Consider the following 8,654-nt stretch of genomic DNA (forward strand, 5'->3'; position numbering starts at 1 on the left):
GCTTGGGAGGAGGAGAGGAGTGGGGAGCAAAAGCTGATTTCAGACAGTGAATCATTGTTTACAGAAAGAGCAAACCCCCGAGGAGATTCCATTGTGGCAAACATTCCAGACAGCTCCTGCCAAAATTATATCACCATCTCTCACTATATTGTGATGAACCTTTGGCTTTTGAAGATCAATCCTAGGAAACTCTCCAGAGCATAAAAGATTCCGATTATCAATTTATATTGCAACTACAACGTGTGATATTGGCATCTACAAAGTGTAACTAGCTTCCTTTTCCTTGCATTCTTTAGGATTGAAAGAAATAAGAAGAAAACAGAAAATTCCCGGCTGCATTCAACTGCTGCATCAGTGAAGGACAGACTTGTACTTACATAGCACCTTTCACCACCTCGAGGTCCCAAACACTTTACAGTCAAAAGGGAAATCCTGGGTGAATGTTCGGGTATGCACCCCTCTGCAGAATTGATTTATACATGACCAGGCTCCCCCCCCCCCCCCCCCCCAATCCTTTCAGTTTAAAACACAGATCCTTAATTTTTGGGCACTTTTGATTTAGACCTTACAGCCTCCAAGTTACAAATGCTCAAGATATCTGAAAAAGTCCTTCCCTTTGATTTGTTTAAGGAACAGAAGCAAGAGCCGGACAGTCAGCCTTCAAGCCTGAGCAACACACAAGATACTGGAGGAACAGTGAGCCAGACAGCATCTGGAGAGGGAGATGGACAGTTCAGGTACGTTGACTGTCCATTTCCCTCCATAGATGTTACCTGACCTGCTGAGTTCTTCTAGCATCTTGTGTGTAACTCCAGATTCTGGCATCTGCAGTCTCTTGTGCCTTCAAGCCTGCTCTGCCATTCAAGAAGTTCGTGGCTGATCTAGTCTTGGCCTCGACACCCCTTCCTGCTCTTTCCCCACACCTCCCAACCCTTGCTGATTAAATATCTGTCAATCACCATCTTGAATGACTCCAACTCTCTGGTGTAGAAAACCCCGAAGATTCATGATTCCTGAGAGAAGAAATTCCTCTTCATCTTCACCTGGAACTGGTGACTCCTTATTCTGAAACTACACTGCACAGTTCTAAAAAACCCCACTAAATAAACATCCCCTCAATCCCCCTCAGAATCTTATTTTTTAATAAGATCACCTCTTTCTTCCATGCTCTAGTCAGTTTAGGCCCAACTTGTTCAACCATCCCTTCATCCCAAGAACCAACTCAGTGAGCCTTCTCTACCTTCAAGAATCCATGATAAATCCATGTTAAGTTTCATTCTTTGCTCTACTTTCCCATATAAATGGAAAAGACAGAATTTCTACAACAATGAGCAAGAGCAAACATCTATATAATGCTCTTAACATGCCCCTTTAGACAGAATGAGAGGCTGAACCACATATGGAGGCAATCAGACAAATGGCCAACAACATGGCTAAAGCAGTAGGTTTGAAGAAACATGCTATAGGAAGAGAATCCCACCACTTAGGACCTCTGCAGCTGAGGGCATGGCTGCTAGTGACAGGACGATTAAAACCTGGAAGGCACAAGAGGCCAGAATTGGTTGGGCAAAGCGCTCCTTGGACCTAATTGCACTGGTGGGATGAAATATTCTCAAGGTATCTCAGTATATCTCAGAAATAAGTGTCTGTGATGATCCCATTTACAATGGTTTTAGGTTAATATTTTTTACTTATCTCTCAACAACATATCTTAAATAATGTTTTTTGTGGTTATTGGTCAGTCAAAGGGGCTGTCAGAGAATACTTCTGTACATGAAAATCAAAAAAAACTGCAGATGCTGAAAATCTGAAATAGAGAGGAAGGTGTTCGAAACACTCAGCAGGTCAGGCAGCATCTGTGGAGAGAGAAACAGAGTTTCAGGTCAATTATCCTTCATCAGAATAAGATTTATGTACAGCGAGGTTGGGGGAGGGATGGATAAGATAAAGGCCAGGGTTGCCATGATGATAAGTTGATGAGGAAGTCACCTGATTGATCTGTCAACAGATCTCACATGGGTGGTGTGGGCACCGAAACAATATTGTACATGTATCTTGGAGGGGTGGAGGGAAGAGTCCAATTCAGGGACAATTAGAGATGGGCAATCATATTAACTGCTAGTTTTTAAATACTTGTAATCTTCACAACTTTGATCTGCACCCTATCACAGTCATTCCCTCCGTCCTTTCCATCTACCCCGCACAACTTTAAACATACTCATTTGCTCGTTTTTCCAATTCTAATGAAGTATCTTTGACCCAAAATGTTAATTCTGTTTCCCTCCCCACAGATGCTGGCTGACCTTCTGAGTGTTTCTATCATTTTCTGTTTTTGATTGGGACTGAGCTCAAATGCACATCAGATATCCAGTTTGTATCACCAAGTTTCCTTCACATGCAGCCTCCTTTTATGAATTACTTTAAATTTGGAACATTCTACATGATTACAATTCCAAACACATGGTACAAAGACTACTCAGTGTCAAATTAATTTTGATTCAAATACCCCAAAAATTCTTCTCCATCTTGCAAGACAGTCTCTGAGGATCGAGGATGAGTTGCAGTCCAGTTTTATGAGCTCCAAGGTGGCAGATGAGGCCAGTGTAGGAACTGCGGACTCTCCTACAGGGCAGGAGGATGTGGATGAGTTGGGCAGGCGGGTAGGTAGTTTGTGAGGTTGTGCGCTCCCTTCTGCTGCCTAAGGAGGGCTTCTGTGTGCCCCTGAAGTGTGCACTTGAAGTTCTTGGTGTCATCCTTAATGCTCTTTCTCCTCTTTGAGCGGTCATGGATCAGGCATTCTCAGGAGTCAGTGGGCAAGTTGCATTTCCCCAAGCTTTGGGGACAGCCTTGAACCGTTCCCCTTGTCCACCTGGTAATCTCTTTCCATGACAGAGCTTGGAATAGAGTGCTTGTTTTGGGAGTGTGTTGTCGGTCATGTGAGCAATATGGCCTGTCCGACAGAACTGACTGATTGCAACTGGGACCTCAGTACTGGGGATATCGTTCTGAGAGAGGACACTGGGTAGAAGATACAAAACCTTGAGAGCACGGACCACAAGGACAGATTCTACCACTGTTATCAGACTCTTAATAGACCTCTCATACATTAAAAGGTGAATTCCTGATCTCCCTGGTTGTGGCCCTTGCACTTTATTTGTCTACCTGCACTTCTCTTTCTCTGTAATTGCAACACTATGTTATGCATTCTGTTTTCTTTATACTATCTCAGTGTACTTACAATTATTCACGTAGATGCCACAGCCAAGAAAGCTCACCAGCTCCTCTACTTCCTCAGGAGACTAAAGAAATTCGGTTTGTCTCCTTTGACGCTCACCAACTTTTATTCATGTACCATAGAAATCATCCTATCTGGATGCATCACTGCTTGGTATGGCAACTGCTCTGCCCAGGACCGCAAGAAACTGCAGAGAGTTGTGGACACAGCCCAACGCGTCACGGAAACCAGCCTCCCCTCCTTGGACTCTGTCTTTACCTCTCGCTGCCTTGGTGAAGCAGCCAGCATAATTAAAGTCCCCACCCACCGGGGTCATTCTCTCTTCTCTCCTCTTCCATCAGGTAGAAGATACAGGAGCCTGAGGGCAAGTACCAGCAGGCTTAAGGACAGCTTCTATCACACTGTGGTAAGACTATTGAACGGTTCCCTTATACGATGAGATGGACTCTGACCTCACGATCTACCTTGTTGTGACCTTGCACCTTATTGCACTGCACTTTCTTTGTAGCTGTGACACTTTACTCTGTACTGTTATTGTTTTTACCTGTACTACCTCAATGAACTCCATACTAACTCAATGTAACTGCACTGTGTAATGAATTGACCTGTATGATCAGTATGCAAGACAAGCTTTTCACTGTACCTCAGTACAAGTGACAATAATAAACTAATACCAGTACTAATGATCTGTCTGGATGGCAGGCAAAGCAAAAGCTTTTCAGTATTTCTCGGTACATGTGACAATAATAAACCAATGCTATAATGGTTTGCTTGTCCTTTCAGTGATTGTTGAGAATTTTGCAAAGGCACTGTTTGTGGGATTTTTCCAGTGCTTAAGGTTCCTGCTGCAGGTAGTTCAGGTCTCAGAAGCACGTAGGAAGGCAGTGAAACCATGAGGTTTGTACCAGATCTGAGGTTTTGATATTCACATACCCTTTTTCTCAATAAGTCAAAGGGTGTACTGGTGCGTCGAAGGCAGTGTTAAGAGAGGTGGCTCCTGAGGTATTGGAAGTAGTCCACATTTTCCATTGTTGTCAGTCTTTGCTGTTCAACGGCAGTGTGTTGCAGCAGAGTCAGATCAATAGAGGACCTGTGTCTTGTGGATGTTGAGTGTAAGGCCCATCCCCTCCAATGCATTGGTGATGGATTGGCACTTAGCCTCTGAGCTTGCACCAACTCAAGTGCTGCCTGCATACTGCAGCTTGACTACAAAGGCTTGAGTGGCCTTGGTTCTGGCGTGTAGTCAGCATTGGTTGAACAGCTTCGAATCAGTTCCGAAGATTAGTTGGAAGTTTGTTGGAAGTGAGATGCGACATTGAGACAAGAAAGGTTGAGAAAAGATTTGGGGCCTTGTTTGACACCATTCTTCACTAAGATTGGCTCTGCTGTGGACCCGGTGGTTAATATCATGGCTCAGATTACGTCACGGAGCAAGTATAAGACGGAGATGAATTTCTGTGGTCAGTTGAATTTCACTCCCAGGATCCCAGAAATTACTACAAGAGGAAAAGCAACTGAGAAAAATAAACAGCTTTTACCGCCCAGCTAGTGGATGCTTTTGTGTGAATCTCACCCTACTTCCTCACAAAGAAATCACTGCAAGGAGAAGTAGAAAAGAGAGAAGTAATTTAATTTAGATCCGGATGCATCAGAGCTTGGTATGGCAACTACTCTGCTCAAGACCACAAGAAATTGCAAAGAGTTGTGTACACAGCCTAGTCCATCACACAAACCAGCCTCCCCTCCCCGTCTACATTTCCCACTGCCTCGGGAAAGCAGTCAGCATAATCAAAGACCTCTCCCACCCCGGACATTCTCTCTCCTACCCCCTCCCATTGGGGAGAAGATACAAAAGTTTGAGAGTACATACCACCAGGCTCAAGGACAGCTTCTATCCCATAGTTATTAGACTCTTAAACAGACCTATTGTACAATAAAGATGAACTCTTCATCTCTCAATCTATCTTGTCATGGCCCTTGTACTTTATTTGTCTACCTGTACTGTACTTTCTGTGTAACTGTAATACTATATAACCACATTCTGTTATTGTCTTCTTTCTGTGCTACCTCGAGGTACTTACGTATGGAATGATCTGTACGGACAGCATGCGAACAAAGCTTTTCACTGTATCTCAGTACATGTGACAATAATAAACCAATTGCCAATTAGAAAAAGAAAATAATTACTGGGGTTATTTTATAAAGCACATCAGTTGTGCTATTCTTGTGGAGAATTTCAGCTAGACTACAATTGGAGCACAGTGTACACTTCTGTCATCCACATTACAGCACAGGGAAAATATAGAAGCATCGGAGGGAAAAAATTCACAGGACATTACTGGGACTCAGAGCATATAATTGTCAGGAAAAACTTAACATGGTGAGGTTTTGTTTTCCAGAAATAATACCTGATAGAATTCATTAACATTGTAGGAAGATCTGATAGGATTGACATGGGAAAGATGTAGAGGTCATTAATGTATAATTGATGTTAATAAATTGAGTAAATAAACCTCTTTACCTACACAGCAGCTACAATATGAAGCTCGGTACTGGAAGGAGCTGTTGAGGCAAATCAAGTCTTCAGTGTTGCACTGAGGTGCGGGGTGGGTTTTAATCTCAATTGACAACTAACTTCAGGGGAAGGAAGCTAAATACTGGAGGAAGGAAAGATTTGACTAAATAGTGTAGAAGGAGGCTTGTGTGAAATGTAAGCACCAACATAGACTGACTGGGCCAAATGGCCTGCAGTTGCTCTATAAAAACTGAATAATTTTCCAAATGGAGAGAGAAGGAAGGAATGTACAAGTGACAAGTAGAATTTTAATCCCTGAAGCCCCAAACACAAACTATTAAACATGTATAGCAATAGGAATGAAAAACAACTAAAATCACGCATGTGCCACGCAGATTTGGTGTGCCACCAAAGACTCTGGCAAATTTCTACAGATGTACGGTGGAGAGAATTCTGACTGGTTGCATCCCTGCCTGGTGTGGAGGCTCCAAGGTGCAGAATCAAAAGAAGCTGCAGAGGGTTGTAGACTCAGCCAGCTCCATCACAGGCACAACCCTCCCTGCATCAAGGACATCTTCAAGAGGCGGTGCCTCAGGAAGACGGCATCCATCATTAAGGACTCTCACCACCCGGGACATGCCCTCTTCTTGTTACTACCATCGGGGAGGAGGTATAGGAGCCTGAAGACCCACACTCAATGATTCAGGAACAGCTTCTTCCCCTCCGCCATCAGACTTCTGAACGGTCCATGCACCCATGAACACTACCTCGTTATTCCTCCTTTGCACTATTTATTTATCTTTGTAACTTATAGTAATCTTTATGTCTTGCACTGTACTGCTGCCGCAAAACAATGAATTTCACGACATACGTCAGTGATAATAAACCTGATTCTGATTCTGTGCCTTCATTACAGGGACAGAACTAGTGTGTGGACATTATGGAGCCTCCTGCTGGAATAATCCTATCCACCAGCAGGTGGTGCTGTTATCACCACAGGAGATTTACACTAAACTCCCACTTCAAAGTCAAAGACTGACTTACATTTCTATAGCACCTTCCATGTCCCTTCCAGAACATCCCAAAATGCTTCAAGGTCAGTGATATACTTTTGACGAGAAACCACTGTTGGAAAGTTGGAAAGAAGACAATCAATTTTCACACAGCATGCTCCCACCAACAACATGACACCGACTAGATGGTCTGCTTAGATGATGTTAATTGAGAGCTGACTATTGGTTAGCACATTGCAAACAACGAACCTGCTCTCCTTTGAAAGAGTGCCAAGAGATTTTCTACATTTTCCCAACACTAGACAGGGCCTTGGATTAATGTCTCGTCAATAGATCATGCGTCTGGCAGTGTGGCATGCCTTCAGTGATGCACTGGGTGTTAGTTCAGGTTTAGTGACATCTATAGGGTGGGATAAATTCTGAAGTCTCTGAAGCCAAAGGCGAGGTGTTGCCCACTGAGCTGCTAATTACCCTTTCTGTTGATGACTTGGTTTTAAATGAGGGTTCTGCCACATTCGCCCCATTACAGGAAGGATGTGGAGGCTTTGGAAAGGGTGCAGAAGAGGTTCACCTGGATGCTGCCTGGATTAGAGGGTATGAGCTATAAGGAGAGGTTGGACACACTTGGATTGTTCTCTCTGGAGCGTCGGAGGCTGAGGGGAGACCATTTGGAAGTTTATAACATTATGAGAGGGATAGATAGGGTAGACAGTCAGAATCTTTCTCACAGGGTAGAAATGTCGAATACTAGAAGTCATAACTTTAAGATGAGAGGGAGAAGTTTAAAGGGAATGTGGGGGCAAGTTTTTTACACAGAGATTGGTGGGTGCCTGGAATGTGCTGCCAGGGGTGGTGGTGGAGGCAGACATGATAGTGGTATTGAGAAGCTTTTAGATAGACACATAAATATGCAGGGAATAGAGGGATGTGGATCATGTGCAGGCAGAAGGGATCAGTTTAATTTGGGATCCTGCTCGGTACAGACATCGTGGGCTGAAGGGCCTTTTCCTGTGCTGTACTGTTCTATGTTCTTTTCAGTTTGAATGCATTTACTTGGGCTTCCTTTAAAGAAATCTTTTACTTCAGCTGACCTTCGATTGAAAAGGTATGGAAGCCGATTGCATGAATCATTCTTAATAGGGAACCGGGTGAGTTTTTAGGGAACAGGGAAGTGAAGCTGTATGAATGCAAATTATTATTTCTCTTCTTTAAGCAATCTAAACGCAAAATTGGCACCATGTCATTTTCAATTATTTAAATTATCCAAAAGAAATGGTTAAAGGAGCAGCAAGACCTCCTTTGGGTCTTAGGTACCCTGCAATGCTGTCCGCACTGAGAACCAGAGCACTCATTCAAGGGCCTAGCCTTAGGACGAGATGAGATCCCAGAGTGGTCAGTTACTGTGAAGTCCAGTGGGAGGTTATTATATAATGATATAGGTTATTACTATAATGTTTCAACTGATTCAGACCCATATATCTGCTCTTTGAATAACTTGAACCGGAGCCAGGCTGCATTATGGGAATGGAGATCTGGTAACGCTGCACTTCAGTTACTGAACCAGCAGTTGGAATGGGCATTCTAGATCCAGAGACATGAGTTGAAATCCCCACATAGCAGCTAAGGAACTTAAAATTCAAGTACTTAAATAAATATGGAATTCTGTAATTGTGATCATGAAATCATCAGCTTGAGCGACCTCCATCACTAGTTCCTGTGTCAATGATTTTATTTCAGCGTTGCGAATGGGAGCTTGCTCCTTGCCAAGACTAACCTCGGCATTTGCCTACATCACTGACACATCTATTTATTTCTCTTCTTTGTCTTGGGGCATCCTGAGGATGTGAAGATTGCTGTATAAATGTAAGAATTTATACAGCAATGTACATTG

Source organism: Pristis pectinata, chromosome 14, assembly GCF_009764475.1.
Source record: "Pristis pectinata isolate sPriPec2 chromosome 14, sPriPec2.1.pri, whole genome shotgun sequence".
NCBI classification, from domain to species: domain Eukaryota; kingdom Metazoa; phylum Chordata; class Chondrichthyes; order Rhinopristiformes; family Pristidae; genus Pristis; species Pristis pectinata.